This window comes from Argopecten irradians, chromosome 1 (assembly GCF_041381155.1).
Source record: "Argopecten irradians isolate NY chromosome 1, Ai_NY, whole genome shotgun sequence".
NCBI lineage: Eukaryota > Metazoa > Mollusca > Bivalvia > Pectinida > Pectinidae > Argopecten > Argopecten irradians.
In genome coordinates this window covers 69,286,176-69,303,614 of record NC_091134.1, presented here as the reverse complement: position 1 = coordinate 69,303,614, position 17,439 = coordinate 69,286,176, and positions in this window count along the sequence as shown.

Genomic DNA, 17,439 nt, shown 5'->3' with positions numbered 1-17,439 from the left:
CACATTACTACATATCGTGGCTACATCAACAGTGTAGTATAAAACACATTACTACATATCGTGGCTACATCAACAGTGTAGTATAAAACACATTTCTACATATCGTGGCTACATCAACAGTGTAGTATAAAAACACATTACTACATATCGTGGCTACATCAACAGTGTAGTATAAAACACATTACTACATATCGTGGCTACACCAACAGTGTAGTATAAAACACACATTACTACATATCGTGGCTACATCAACAGTGTAGTATAAAAACACATTACTACATATCGTGGCTACATCAACAGTGTAGTATAAAACACATTACTACATATCGTGGCTACATCAACAGTGTAGTATAAAACACATTACTACATATCGTGGCTACATCAACAGTGTATTATAAAACACATTACTACATATCGTGGCTACATCAACAGTGTATTATAAAACACATTACTACATATCGTGGCTACATCAACAGTGTATTATAAAACACAATTACTACATATCGTGGCTACATCAACAGTGTAGTATAAAACACATTACTACATATCGTGGCTACATCAACAGTGTAGTATAAAAACACATTACTACATATCGTGGCTACATCAACAGTGTAGTATAAAACACATTACTACATATCGTGGCTACATCAACAGTGTAGTATAAAACACATTACTACATATCGTGGCTACATCAACAGTGTAGTATAAAAACACATTACTACATATCGTGGCTACATCAACAGTGTAGTATAAAACACATTACTACATATCGTGGCTACATCAACAGTGTAGTATAAAACACATTACTACATATCGTGGCTACATCAACAGTGTAGTATAAAACACATTACTACATATCGTGGCTACATCAACAGTGTAGTATAAAACACATTACTACATATCGTGGCTACATCAACAGTGTAGTATAAAACACATTACTACATATCGTGGCTACATCAACAGTGTAGTATAAAACACATTACTACATATCGTGGCTACATCAACAGTGTAGTATAAAACACATTACTACATATCGTGGCTACATCAACAGTGTAGTATAAAACACATTACTACATATCGTGGCTACATCAACAGTGTAGTATAAAAAACACATTACTACATATCGTGGCTACATCAACAGTATAGTATAAAACACATTACTACATATCGTGGCTACATCAACAGTGTAGTATAAAACACATTACTACATATCGTGGCTACATCAACAGTGTAGTATAAAAACACATTACTACATATCGTGGCTACATCAACAGTGTAGTATAAAACACATTACTACATATCGTGGCTACATCAACAGTGTATTATAAAACACATTACTACATATCGTGGCTACATCAACAGTGTATTATAAAACACATTACTACATATCGTGGCTACATCAACAGTGTAGTATAAAACACATTACTACATATCGTGGCTACATCAACAGTGTAGTATAAAACACATTACTACATATCGTGGCTACATCAACAGTGTAGTATAAAACACATTACTACATATCGTGGCTACATCAACAGTGTAGTATAAAACACATTACTACATATCGTGGCTACATCAACAGTGTAGTATAAAACACATTACTACATATCGTGGCTACATCAAACAGTGTAGTATAAAACACATTACTACATATCGTGGCTACATCAACAGTGTAGTATAAAACACATTACTACATATCGTGGCTACATCAACAGTGTAGTATAAAACACATTACTACATATCGTGGCTACATCAACAGTGTAGTATAAAACACATTACTACATATCGTGGCTACATCAACAGTGTAGTATAAAAAACATTACTACATATCGTGGCTACATCAACAGTGTAGTATAAAACACATTACTACATATCGTGGCTACATCAACAGTGTAGTATAAAACACATTACTACATATCGTGGCTACATCAACAGTGTAGTATAAAACACATTACTACTACATATCGTGGCTACATCAACAGTGTAGTATAAAACACATTACTACATATCGTGGCTACATCAACAGTGTAGTATAAAACACATTACTACATATCGTGGCTACATCAACAGTGTAGTATAAAACACATTACTACATTATCGTGGCTACATCAACAGTGTAGTATAAAACACATTACTACATATCGTGGCTACATCAACAGTGTAGTATAAAACACATTACTACATATCGTGGCTACATCAACAGTGTAGTATAAAACACATTACTACATATCGTGGCTACATCAACAGTGTAGTATAAAACACATTACTACATATCGTGGCTACATCAACAGTGTAGTATAAAACACATTACTACATATCGTGGCTACATCAACAGTGTAGTATAAAAACACATTACTACATATCGTGGCTACATCAACAGTGTATATAAAACACATTACTACATATCGTGGCTACATCAACAGTGTATAGTATAAAACACATTACTACATATCGTGGCTACATCAACAGTGTAGTATAAAACACATTACTACATATCGTGGCTACATCAACAGTGTATTATAAAACACATTACTACATATCGTGGCTACATCAACAGTGTAGTATAAAACACATTACTACATATCGTGGCTACATCAACAGTGTAGTATAAAACACATTACTACATATCGTGGCTACATCAACAGTGTAGTATAAAACACATTACTACATATCGTGGCTACATCAACAGTGTAGTATAAAACACATTACTACATATCGTGGCTACATCAACAGTGTAGTATAAAACACATTACTACATATCGTGGCTACATCAACAGTGTAGTATAAAACACATTACTACATATCGTGGCTACATACATGTAACAGTGTACATCAAAGTATAAAACACATTACTACATATCGTGGCTACATCAACAGTGTAGTATAAAACACATTACTACATATCGTGGCTACATCAACAGTGTAGTATAAAACACATTACTACATATCGTGGCTACATCAACAGTGTAGTATAAAACACATTACTACATATCGTGGCTACATCAACAGTGTAGTATAAAACACATTACTACATATCGTGGCTACATCAACAGTGTAGTATAAAACACATTACTACATATCGTGGCTACATCAACAGTGTAGTATAAAAACACATTACTACATATCGTGGCTACATCAACAGTGTAGTATAAAACACATTACTACATATCGTGGCTACATCAACAGTGTAGTATAAAACACATTACTACATATCGTGGCTACATCAACAGTGTAGTATAAAACACATTACTACATATCGTGGCTACATCAACAGTGTAGTATAAAACACATTACTACATATCGTGGCTACATCAACAGTGTAGTATAAAACACATTACTACATATCGTGGCTACATCAACAGTGTAGTATAAAACACATTACTACATATCGTGGCTACATCAACAGTGTAGTATAAAACACATTACTACATATCGTGGCTACATCAACAGTGTAGTATAAAACACATTACTACATATCGTGGCTACATCAACAGTGTAGTATAAAACACATTACTACATATCGTGGCTACATCAACAGTGTAGTATAAAACACATTACTACATATCGTGGCTACTGTTGTATAAAACACATTACTACATATCGTGGCTACATCAACAGTAGCACATTACTACATATGTGGCTACATGTGTTTTATAAAACACATACTACATGTGGCTACATCAACAGTGTAGTATAAAACACATTACTACATATCGTGGCTACATCAACAGTGTAGTATAATGTAGCCACGTGTAGTATATGTTAGTAATATCGTGGCTACATTTTAGTATAAAACACATTACTACATATCGTGTTGATGTAGCCACTACATATCGTGGCTACATCAACATAGTATAGTAGTAATGTGTTTTATACTACACTGTTGATGTAGCCACGATATGTAGTAATGTGTTTTATACTACACTGTTGATGTAGCCACGATATGTAGTAATGTGTTTTATACTACACTGTTGATGTAGCCACGATATGTAGTAATGTGTTTTATACTACACTGTTGATGTAGCCACGATATGTAGTAATGTGTTTTTTATACTATACTGTTGATGTAGCCACGATAAGTGTAGTAATGTGTTTTATACTACACTGTTGATGTAGCCACGATATGTAGTAATGTGTTTTATACTACACTGTTGATGTAGCCACGATATGTAGTAATGTGTTTTATACTACACTGTTGATGTAGCCACGATATGTAGTAATGTGTTTTATACTACACTGTTGATGTAGCCACGATATGTAGTAATGTGTTTTATAATACACTGTTGATGTAGCCACGATATGTAGTAATGTGTTTTATACTACACTGTTGATGTAGCCACGATATGTAGTAATGTGTTTTATACTACACTGTTGATGTAGCCACGATATGTAGTAATGTGTTTTATACTACACTGTTGATGTAGCCACGATATGTAGTAATGTGTTTTATACTACACTGTTGATGTAGCCACGATATGTAGTAATGTGTTTTATACTACACTGTTGATGTAGCCACGATATGTAGTAATGTGTTTTATACTACACTGTTGATGTAGCCACGATATGTAGTAATGTGTTTTATAATACACTGTTGATGTAGCCACGATATGTAGTAATGTGTTTTATACTACACTGTTGATGTAGCCACGATATGTAGTAATGTGTTTTATACTACACTGTTGATGTAGCCACGATATGTAGTAATGTGTTTTATACTACACTGTTGATGTAGCCACGATATGTAGTAATGTGTTTTATACTACACTGTTGATGTAGCCACGATATGTAGTAATGTGTTTTATACTACACTGTTGATGTAGCCACGATATGTAGTAATGTGTTTTATACTACACTGTTGATGTAGCCACGATATGTAGTAATGTGTTTTATACTACACTGTTGATGTAGCCACGATATGTAGTAATGTGTTTTATACTACACTGTTGATGTAGCCACGATATGTAGTAATGTGTTTTATAATACACTGTTGATGTAGCCACGATATGTAGTAATGTGTTTTATAATACACTGTTGATGTAGCCACGATATGTAGTAATGTGTTTTATAATACACTGTTGATGTAGCCACGATATGTAGTAATGTGTTTTATACTACACTGTTGATGTAGCCACGATATGTAGTAATGTGTTTTATACTACACTGTTGATGTAGCCACGATATGTAGTAATGTGTTTTATACTACACTGTTGATGTAGTCCACGATATGTAGTAATGTGTTTTATACTACACTGTTGATGTAGCCACGATATGTAGTAATGTGTTTTATACTACACTGTTGATGTAGCCACGATATGTAGTAATGTGTTTTATACTACACTGTTGATGTAGCCACGATATGTAGTAATGTGTTTTTATATACTACACTGTTGATGTAGCCACGATATGTAGTAATGTGTTTTATACTACACTGTTGATGTAGCCACGATATGTAGTAATGTGTTTTATAATACACTGTTGATGTAGCCACGATATGTAGTAATGTGTTTTATAATACACCTGTTGATGTAGCCACGATATGTAGTAATGTGTTTTATACTACACTGTTGATGTAGCCACGATATGTAGTAATGTGTTTTATACTACACTGTTGATGTAGCCACGATATGTAGTAATGTGTTTTATACTACACTGTTGATGTAGCCACGATATGTAGTAATGTGTTTTATATACACTGTTGATGTAGCCACGATATGTAGTAATGTGTTTTATACTACACTGTTGATGTAGCCACGATATGTAGTAATGTGTTTTATACTACACTGTTGATGTAGCCACGATATGTAGTAATGTGTTTTATAATACACACTGTTGATGTAGCCACGATATGTAGTAATGTGTTTTATACTACACTGTTGATGTAGCCACGATATGTAGTAATGTGTTTTATATACTACACTGTTGATGTAGCCACGATATGTAGTAATGTGTTTTATACTACACTGTTGATGTAGCCACGATATGTAGTAATGTGTTTTATATACTACACTGTTGATGTAGCCACGATATGTAGTAATGTGTTTTATAATACACTGTTGATGTAGCCACGATATGTAGTAATGTGTTTTATACTACACTGTTGATGTAGCCACGATATGTAGTAATGTGTTTTATAATACACTGTTGATGTAGCCACTGTTGATGATATTAATGTAAATGTGTTTTATAATACACTGTTGATGTAGCCACGATATGTAGTAATGTGTTTTATACTACACTGTTGATGTAGCCACGATATGTAGTAATGTGTTTTATACTACACTGTTGATGTAGCCACGATATGTAGTAATGTGTTTTATACTACACTGTTGATGTAGCCACGATATGTAGTAATGTGTTTTATACTACACTGTTGATGTAGCCACGATATGTAGTAATGTGTTTTATACTACACTGTTGATGTAGCCACGATATGTAGTAATGTGTTTTATACTACACTGTTGATGTAGCCACGATATGTAGTAATGTGTTTTATACTACACTGTTGATGTAGCCACGATATGTAGTAATGTGTTTTATACTACACTGTTGATGTAGCCACGATATGTAGTAATGTGTTTTATAATACACTGTTGATGTAGCCACGATATGTAGTAATGTGTTTTATACTACACTGTTGATGTAGCCACGATATGTAGTAATGTGTTTTATACTACACTGTTGATGTAGCCACGATATGTAGTAATGTGTTTTATACTACACTGTTGATGTAGCCACGATATGTAGTAATGTGTTTTATACTACACTGTTGATGTAGCCACGATATGTAGTAATGTGTTTTATACTACACTGTTGATGTAGCCACGATATGTAGTAATGTGTTTTATACTACACTGTTGATGTAGCCACGATATGTAGTAATGTGTTTTATACTACACTGTTGATGTAGCCACGATATTGTAGTAATGTGTTTTATACACTACACTGTTGATGTAGCCACGATATGTAGTAATGTGTTTTATAATACACTGTTGATGTAGCCACGATATGTAGTAATGTGTTTTATACTACACTGTTGATGTAGCCACGATATGTAGTAGTAATGTGTTTTATACTACACTGTTGATGTAGCCACGATATGTAGTAATGTGTTTTTATACTACACTGTTGATGTAGCCACGATATGTAGTAATGTGTTTTATACTACACTGTTGATGTAGCCACGATATGTAGTAATGTGTTTTATACTACACTGTTGATGTAGCCACGATATGTAGTAATGTGTTTTATACTACACTGTTGATGTAGCCACGATATGTAGTAATGTGTTTTATACTACACTGTTGATGTAGCCACGATATGTAGTAATGTGTTTTATACTACACTGTTGATGTAGCCACGATATGTAGTAATGTGTTTTATACTACACTGTTGATGTAGCCACGATATGTAGTAATGTGTTTTATACTACACTGTTGATGTAGCCACGATATGTAGTAATGTGTTTTATACTACACTGTTGATGTAGCCACGATATGTAGTAATGTGTTTTATACTACACTGTTGATGTAGCCACGATATGTAGTAATGTGTTTTATACTACACTGTTGATGTAGCCACGATATGTAGTAATGTGTTTTATATACACTGTTGATGTAGCCACGATATGTAGTAATGTGTTTTATACTACACTGTTGATGTAGCCACGATATGTAGTAATGTGTTTTATACTACACTGTTGATGTAGCCACGATATGTAGTAATGTGTGTTTTATACTACACTGTTGATGTAGCCACGATATGTAGTAATGTGTTTTATACTACACTGTTGATGTAGCCACGATATGTAAAATGTGTTTTATACTACACTGTTGATGTAGCCACGATATGTAGTAATGTGTTTTATACTACACTGTTGATGTAGCCACGATATGTAGTAATGTGTTTTATACTACACTGTTGATGTAGCCACGATATGTAGTAATGTGTTTTATATACACTGTTGATGTAGCCACGATATGTAGTAATGTGTTTTATACTACACTGTTGATGTAGCCACGATATGTAGTAATGTGTTTTATACTACACTGTTGATGTAGCCACGATATGTAGTAATGTGTTTTATATACTACACTGTTGATGTAGCCACGATATGTAGTAATGTGTTTTATAACTACACTGTTGATGTAGCCACGATATGTAGTAATGTGTTTTATACTACACTGTTGATGTAGCCACGATATGTAGTAATGTGTTTTATATATACACTGTTGATGTAGCCACGATATGTAGTAATGTGTTTTATAATACACTGTTGATGTAGCCACGATATGTAGTAATGTGTTTTATAATACACTGTTGATGTAGCCACGATATGTAGTAATGTGTTTTATACAACACTGTTGATGTAGCCACGATATGTAGTTAATGTGTTTTATACTACACTGTTGATGTAGCCACGATATGTAGTAATGTGTTTTATAATACACTGTTGATGTAGCCACGATATGTAGTAATGTGTTTTATAACACTGTTGATGTAGCCACGATATGTAGTAATGTGTTTTATACTACACTGTTGATGTAGCCACGATATGTAGTAATGTGTTTTATAATACACTGTTGATGTAGCCACGATATGTAGTAATGTGTTTTATACTACACTGTTGATGTAGCCACGATATGTAGTAATGTGTTTTATAATACACTGTTGATGTAGCCACGATATGTAGTAATGTGTTTTATACTACACTGTTGATGTAGCCACGATATGTAGTAATGTGTTTTATACTACACTGTTGATGTAGCCACGATATGTAGTAATGTGTTTTATACTACACTGTTGATGTAGCCACGATATGTAGTAATGTGTTTTATAATACACTGTTGATGTAGCCACGATATGTAGTAATGTGTTTTATACTACACTGTTGATGTAGCCACGATATGTAGTAATGTGTTTTATACTACACTGTTGATGTAGCCACGATATGTAGTAATGTGTTTTATACTACACTGTTGATGTAGCCACGATATGTAGTAATGTGTTTTATACTACACTGTTGATGTAGCCACGATATGTAGTAATGTGTTTTATACTACACTGTTGATGTAGCCACGATATGTAGTAATGTGTTTTATACTACACTGTTGATGTAGCCACGATATGTAGTAATGTGTTTTATACTACACTGTTGATGTAGCCACGATATGTAGTAATGTGTTTTATACTACACTGTTGATGTAGCCACGATATGTAGTAATGTGTTTTATACTACACTGTTGATGTAGCCACGATATGTAGTAATGTGTTTTTTATACTACACTGTTGATGTAGCCACGATATGTAGTAATGTGTTTTATATACACTGTTGATGTAGCCACGATATGTAGTAATGTGTTTTTATACTACACTGTTGATGTAGCCACGATATGTAGTAATGTGTTTTATACTACACTGTTGATGTAGCCACGATATGTAGTAATGTGTTTTTATACTACACTGTTGATGTAGCCACGATATGTAGTAATGTGTTTTATAATACACTGTTGATGTAGCCACGATATGTAGTAATGTGTTTTATACTACACTGTTGATGTAGCCACGATATGTAGTAATGTGTTTTATACTACACTGTTGATGTAGCCACGATATGTAGTAATGTGTTTTATACTACACTGTTGATGTAGCCACGATATGTAGTAATGTGTTTTATACTAACTGTTGATGTAGCCACGATATGTAGTAATGTGTTTTATACTACACTGTTGATGTAGCCACGATATGTAGTAATGTGTTTTATACTACACTGTTGATGTAGCCACGATATGTAGTAATGTGTTTTATAATACACTGTTGATGTAGCCACGATATGTAGTAATGTGTTTTATACTACACTGTTGATGTAGCCACGATATGTAGTAATGTGTTTTATACTACACTGTTGATGTAGCCACGATATGTAGTAATGTGTTTTATACTACACTGTTGATGTAGCCACGATATGTAGTAATGTGTTTTTATACTACACTGTTGATGTAGCCACGATATGTAGTAATGTGTTTTATACTACACTGTTGATGTAGCCACGATATGTAGTAATGTGTTTTATACTACACTGTTGATGTAGCCACGATATGTAGTAATGTGTTTTATACTACACTGTTGATGTAGCCACGATATGTAGTAATGTGTTTTATACTACACTGTTGATGTAGCCACGATATGTAGTAATGTGTTTTATACTACACTGTTGATGTAGCCACGATATGTAGTAATGTGTTTTATACTACACTGTTGATGTAGCCACGATATGTAGTAATGTGTTTTATAATACACTGTTGATGTAGCCACGATATGTAGTAATGTGTTTTATACTACACTGTTGATGTAGCCACGTTATGTAGTAATGTGTTTTATACTACACTGTTGATGTAGCCACGATATGTAGTAATGTGTTTTATACTACACTGTTGATGTAGCCACGATATGTAGTAATGTGTTTTATACTACACTGTTGATGTAGCCACGATATGTAGTAATGTGTTTTATACTACACTGTTGATGTAGCCACGATATGTAGTAATGTGTTTTATACTACACTGTTGATGTAGCCACGATATGTAGTAATGTGTTTTATACTACACTGTTGATGTAGCCACGATATGTAGTAATGTGTTTTATACTACACTGTTGATGTAGCCACGATATGTAGTAATGTGTTTTATACTACACTGTTGATGTAGCCACGATATGTAGTAATGTGTTTTATAATACACTGTTGATGTAGCCACGATATGTAGTAATGTGTTTTATACTACACTGTTGATGTAGCCACGATATGTAGTAATGTGTTTTATACTACACTGTTGATGTAGCCACGATATGTAGTAATGTGTTTTATACTACACTGTTGATGTAGCCACGATATGTAGTAATGTGTTTTATAATACACTGTTGATGTAGCCACGATATGTAGTAATGTGTTTTATACTACACTGTTGATGTAGCCACGATATGTAGTAATGTGTTTTATACTACACTGTTGATGTAGCCACGATATGTAGTAATGTGTTTTATACTACACTGTTGATGTAGCCACGATATGTAGTAATGTGTTTTATACTACACTGTTGATGTAGCCACGATATGTAGTAATGTGTTTTATACTACACTGTTGATGTAGCCACGATATGTAGTAATGTGTTTTATACTACACTGTTGATGTAGCCACGATATGTAGTAATGTGTTTTATAACTACACTGTTGATGTAGCCACGATATGTAGTAATGTGTTTTATACTACACTGTTGATGTAGCCACGATATGTAGTAATGTGTTTTATACTACACTGTTGATGTAGCCACGATATGTAGTAATGTGTTTTATACTACACTGTTGATGTAGCCACGATATGTAGTAATGTGTTTTATACTACACTGTTGATGTAGCCACGATATGTAGTAATGTGTTTTATACTACACTGTTGATGTAGCCACGATATGTAGTAATGTGTTTTATACTACACTGTTGATGTAGCCACGATATGTAGTAATGTGTTTTATACTACACTGTTGATGTAGCCACGATATGTAGTAATGTGTTTTTATACCACTGTTGATGTAGCACGATATGTAGTAATGTGTTTTATACTACACTGTTGATGTAGCCACGATATGTAGTAATGTGTTTTATAATACACTGTTGATGTAGCCACGATATGTAGTAATGTGTTTTATACTACACTGTTGATGTAGCCACGATATGTAGTAATGTGTTTTATACTACACTGTTGATGTAGCCACGATATGTAGTAATGTGTTTTATACTACACTGTTGATGTAGCCACGATATGTAGTAATGTTTTTTATACTACACTGTTGATGTAGCCACGATATGTAGTAATGTGTTTTATACTACACTGTTGATGTAGCCACGATATGTAGTAATGTGTTTTATACTACACTGTTGATGTAGCCACGATATGTAGTAATGTGTTTTATACTACACTGTTGATGTAGCCACGATATGTAGTAATGTGTTTTTATACTACACTGTTGATGTAGCCACGATATGTAGTAATGTGTTTTATATACACACTGTTGATGTAGCCACGATATGTAGTAATGTGTTTTATACTACACTGTTGATGTAGCCACGATATGTAGTAATGTGTTTTATACTACACTGTTGATGTAGCCACGATATGTAGTAATGTGTTTTATATACTACACTGTTGATGTAGCCACGATATGTAGTAATGTGTTTTATACTACACTGTTGATGTAGCCACGATATGTAGTAATGTGTTTTATACTACACTGTTGATGTAGCCACGATATGTAGTAATGTGTTTTATACTACACTGTTGATGTAGCCACGATATGTAGTAATGTGTTTTATACTACACTGTTGATGTAGCCACGATATGTAGTAATGTGTTTTATACTACACTGTTGATGTAGCCACGATATGTAGTAATGTGTTTTATACTACACTGTTGATGTAGCCACGATATGTAGTAATGTGTTTTATACTACACTGTTGATGTAGCCACGATATGTAGTAATGTGTTTTATATACACACTGTTGATGTAGCCACGATATGTAGTAATGTGTTTTATACTACACTGTTGATGTAGCCACGATATGTAGTAATGTGTTTTATACTACACTGTTGATGTAGCCACGATATGTAGTAATGTGTTTTATACTACACTGTTGATGTAGCCACGATATGTAGTAATGTGTTTTATACTACACTGTTGATGTAGCCACGATATGTAGTAATGTGTTTTATACTACACTGTTGATGTAGCCACGATATGTAGTAATGTGTTTTATACTACACTGTTGATGTAGCCACGATATGTAGTAATGTGTTTTATACTACACTGTTGATGTAGCCACGATATGTAGTAATGTGTTTTATACTACACTGTTGATGTAGCCACGATATGTAGTAATGTGTTTTATAATACACTGTTGATGTAGCCACGATATGTAGTAATGTGTTTTATACTACACTGTTGATGTAGCCACGATATGTAGTAATGTGTTTTATACTACACTGTTGATGTAGCCACGATATGTAGTAATGTGTTTTATACTACACACTGTTGATGTAGCCACGATATGTAGTAATGTGTTTTATACTACACTGTTGATGTAGCCACGATATGTAGTAATGTGTTTTATATACTACACTGTTGATGTAGCCACGATATGTGTAGTAATGTGTTTTATACTACACTGTTGATGTAGCCACGATATGTAGTAATGTGTTTTATACTACACTGTTGATGTAGCCACGATATGTAGTAATGTGTTTTATACTACACTGTTGATGTAGCCACGATATGTAGTAATGTGTTTTATACTACACTGTTGATGTAGCCACGATATGTAGTAATGTGTTTTATACTACACTGTTGATGTAGCCACGATATGTAGTAATGTGTTTTATACTACACTGTTGATGTAGCCACGATATGTAGTAATGTGTTTTATAATACACTGTTGATGTAGCCACGATATGTAGTAATGTGTTTTATAACTACACTGTTGATGTAGCCACGATATGTAGTAATGTGTTTTATACTACACTGTTGATGTAGCCACGATATGTAGTAATGTGTTTTATAATACACTGTTGATGTAGCCACGATATGTAGTAATGTGTTTTATACTACACTGTTGATGTAGCCACGATATGTAGTAATGTGTTTTATACTACACTGTTGATGTAGCCACGATATGTAGTAATGTGTTTTATACTACACTGTAGTAGCCACGATATGTAGTAATGTGTTTTATACTACACTGTTGATGTAGCCACGATATGTAGTAATGTGTTTTATACTACACTGTTGATGTAGCCACGATATGTAGTAATGTGTTTTATACTACACTGTTGATGTAGCCACGATATGTAGTAATGTGTTTTATACTACACTGTTGATGTAGCCACGATATGTAGTAATGTGTTTTATATACTACACTGTTGATGTAGCCACGATATGTAGTAATGTGTTTTATATAATACACTGTTGATGTAGCCACGATATGTAGTAATGTGTTTTATACTACACTGTTGATGTAGCCACGATATGTAGTAATGTGTTTTATACTACACTGTTGATGTAGCCACGATATGTAGTAATGTGTTTTATACTACACTGTTGATGTAGCCACGATATGTAGTAATGTGTTTTTATACTACACTGTTGATGTAGCCACGATATGTAGTAATGTGTTTTATACTACACTGTTGATGTAGCCACGATATGTAGTAATGTGTTTTATACTACACTGTTGATGTAGCCACGATATGTAGTAATGTGTTTTATACTACACTGTTGATGTAGCCACGATATGTAGTAATGTGTTTTATACTACACTGTTGATGTAGCCACGATATGTAGTAATGTGTTTTATACTACACTGTTGATGTAGCCACGATATGTAGTAATGTGTTTTATACTACACTGTTGATGTAGCCACGATATGTAGTAATGTGTTTTATACTAACATGTTGATGTAGCCACGATATGTAGTAATGTGTTTTATACTACACTGTTGATGTAGCCACGATATGTAGTAATGTGTTTTATAATACACTGTTGATGTAGCCACGATATGTAGTAATGTGTTTTATACTACACTGTTGATGTAGCCACGATATGTAGTAATGTGTTTTATACTACACTGTTGATGTAGCCACGATATGTAGTAATGTGTTTTATACTACACTGTTGATGTAGCCACGATATGTAGTAATGTGTTTTATACTACACTGTTGATGTAGCCACGATATGTAGTAATGTGTTTTATACTACACTGTTGATGTAGCCACGATATGTAGTAATGTGTTTTATAATACACTGTTGATGTAGCCACGATATGTAGTAATGTGTTTTATACTACACTGTTGATGTAGCCACGATATGTAGTAATGTGTTTTATACTACACTGTTGATGTAGCCACGATATGTAGTAATGTGTTTTATACTACACTGTTGATGTAGCCACGATATGTAGTAATGTGTTTTATACTACACTGTTGATGTAGCCACGATATGTAGTAATGTGTTTTATACTACACTGTTGATGTAGCCACGATATGTAGTAATGTGTTTTATAATACACTGTTGATGTAGCCACGATATGTAGTAATGTGTTTTATACTACACTGTTGATGTAGCCACGATATGTAGTAATGTGTTTTATACTACACTGTTGATGTAGCCACGATATGTAGTAATGTGTTTTATATACACTGTTGATGTAGCCACGATATGTAGTAATGTGTTTTATACTACACTGTTGATGTAGCCACGATATGTAGTAATGTGTTTTATACTACACTGTTGATGTAGCCACGATATGTAGTAATGTGTTTTATACTACACTGTTGATGTAGCCACGATATGTAGTAATGTGTTTTATACTACACTGTTGATGTAGCCACGATATGTAGTAATGTGTTTTATACTACACTGTTGATGTAGCCACGATATGTAGTAATGTGTTTTATACTACACTGTTGATGTAGCCACGATATGTAGTAATGTGTTTTATACTACACTGTTGATGTAGCCACGATATGTAGTAATGTGTTTTATACTACACTGTTGATGTAGCCACGATATGTAGTAATGTGTTTTATACTACACTGTTGATGTAGCCACGATATGTAGTAATGTGTTTTATACTACACTGTTGATGTAGCCACGATATGTAGTAATGTGTTTTATATACTACACTGTTGATGTAGCCACGATATGTAGTAATGTGTTTTATATACTACACTGTTGATGTAGCCACGATATGTAGTAATGTGTTTTATACTACACTGTTGATGTAGCCACGATATGTAGTAATGTGTTTTATACTACACTGTTGATGTAGCCACGATATGTAGTAATGTGTTTTATATACTACACTGTTGATGTAGCCACGATATGTAGTAATGTGTTTTATACTACACTGTTGATGTAGCCACGATATGTAGTAATGTGTTTTATATACTACACTGTTGATGTAGCCACGATATGTAGTAATGTGTTTTATACTACACTGTTGATGTAGCCACGATATGTAGTAATGTGTTTTATACTACACTGTTGATGTAGCCACGATATGTAGTAATGTGTTTTATACTACACTGTTGATGTAGCCACGATATGTAGTAATGTGTTTTATACTACACTGTTGATGTAGCCACGATATGTAGTAATGTGTTTTATATACACTGTTGATGTAGCCACGATATGTAGTAATGTGTTTTATACTACACTGTTGATGTAGCCACGATATGTAGTAATGTGTTTTATACTACACTGTTGATGTAGCCACGATATGTAGTAATGTGTTTTATACTACACTGTTGATGTAGCCACGATATGTAGTAATGTGTTTTATACTATACTGTTGATGTAGCCACGATATGTAGTAATGTGTTTTATAATACACTGTTGATGTAGCCACGATATGTAGTAATGTGTTTTATACTACACTGTTGATGTAGCCACGATATGTAGTAATGTGTTTTATACTACACTGTTGATGTAGCCACGATATGTAGTAATGTGTTTTATACTACACTGTTGATGTAGCCACGATATGTAGTAATGTGTTTTATACTACACTGTTGATGTAGCCACGATATGTAGTAATGTGTTTTATACTACACTGTTGATGGTAGCCACGATATGTAGTAATGTGTTTTATAATACACTGTTGATGTAGCCACGATATGTAGTAATGTGTTTTATACTACACTGTTGATGTAGCCACGATATGTAGTAATGTGTTTTATACTACACTGTTGATGTAGCCACGATATGTAGTAATGTGTTTTATACTACACTGTTGATGTAGCCACGATATGTAGTAATGTGTTTTATACTACACTGTTGATGTAGCCACGATATGTAGTAATGTGTTTTATAATACACTGTTGATGTAGCCACGATATGTAGTAATGTGTTTTATAATACACTGTTGATGTAGCCACGATATGTAGTAATGTGTTTTATACTACACTGTTGATGTAGCCACGATATGTAGTAATGTGTTTTACTACACTGTTGATGTAGCCACGATATGTAGTAATGTGTTTTATACTACACTGTTGATGTAGCCACGATATGTAGTAATGTGTTTTATACTACACTGTTGATGTAGCCACGATATGTAGTAATGTGTTTTATACTACACTGTTGATGTAGCCACGATATGTAGTAATGTGTTTTATACTACACTGTTTGATGTAGCCACGATATGTAGTAATGTGTTTTATACTACACTGTTGATGTAGCCACGATATGTAGTAATGTGTTTTATATACTCTACACTGTTGATGTAGCCACGATATGTAGTAATGTGTTTTATACACATTACTACATATCGTGGCTACACAACAGATATGTAGTAATGGCTACATGTGTTTTATACATATCGTGGCACTGTGTAGTGTAG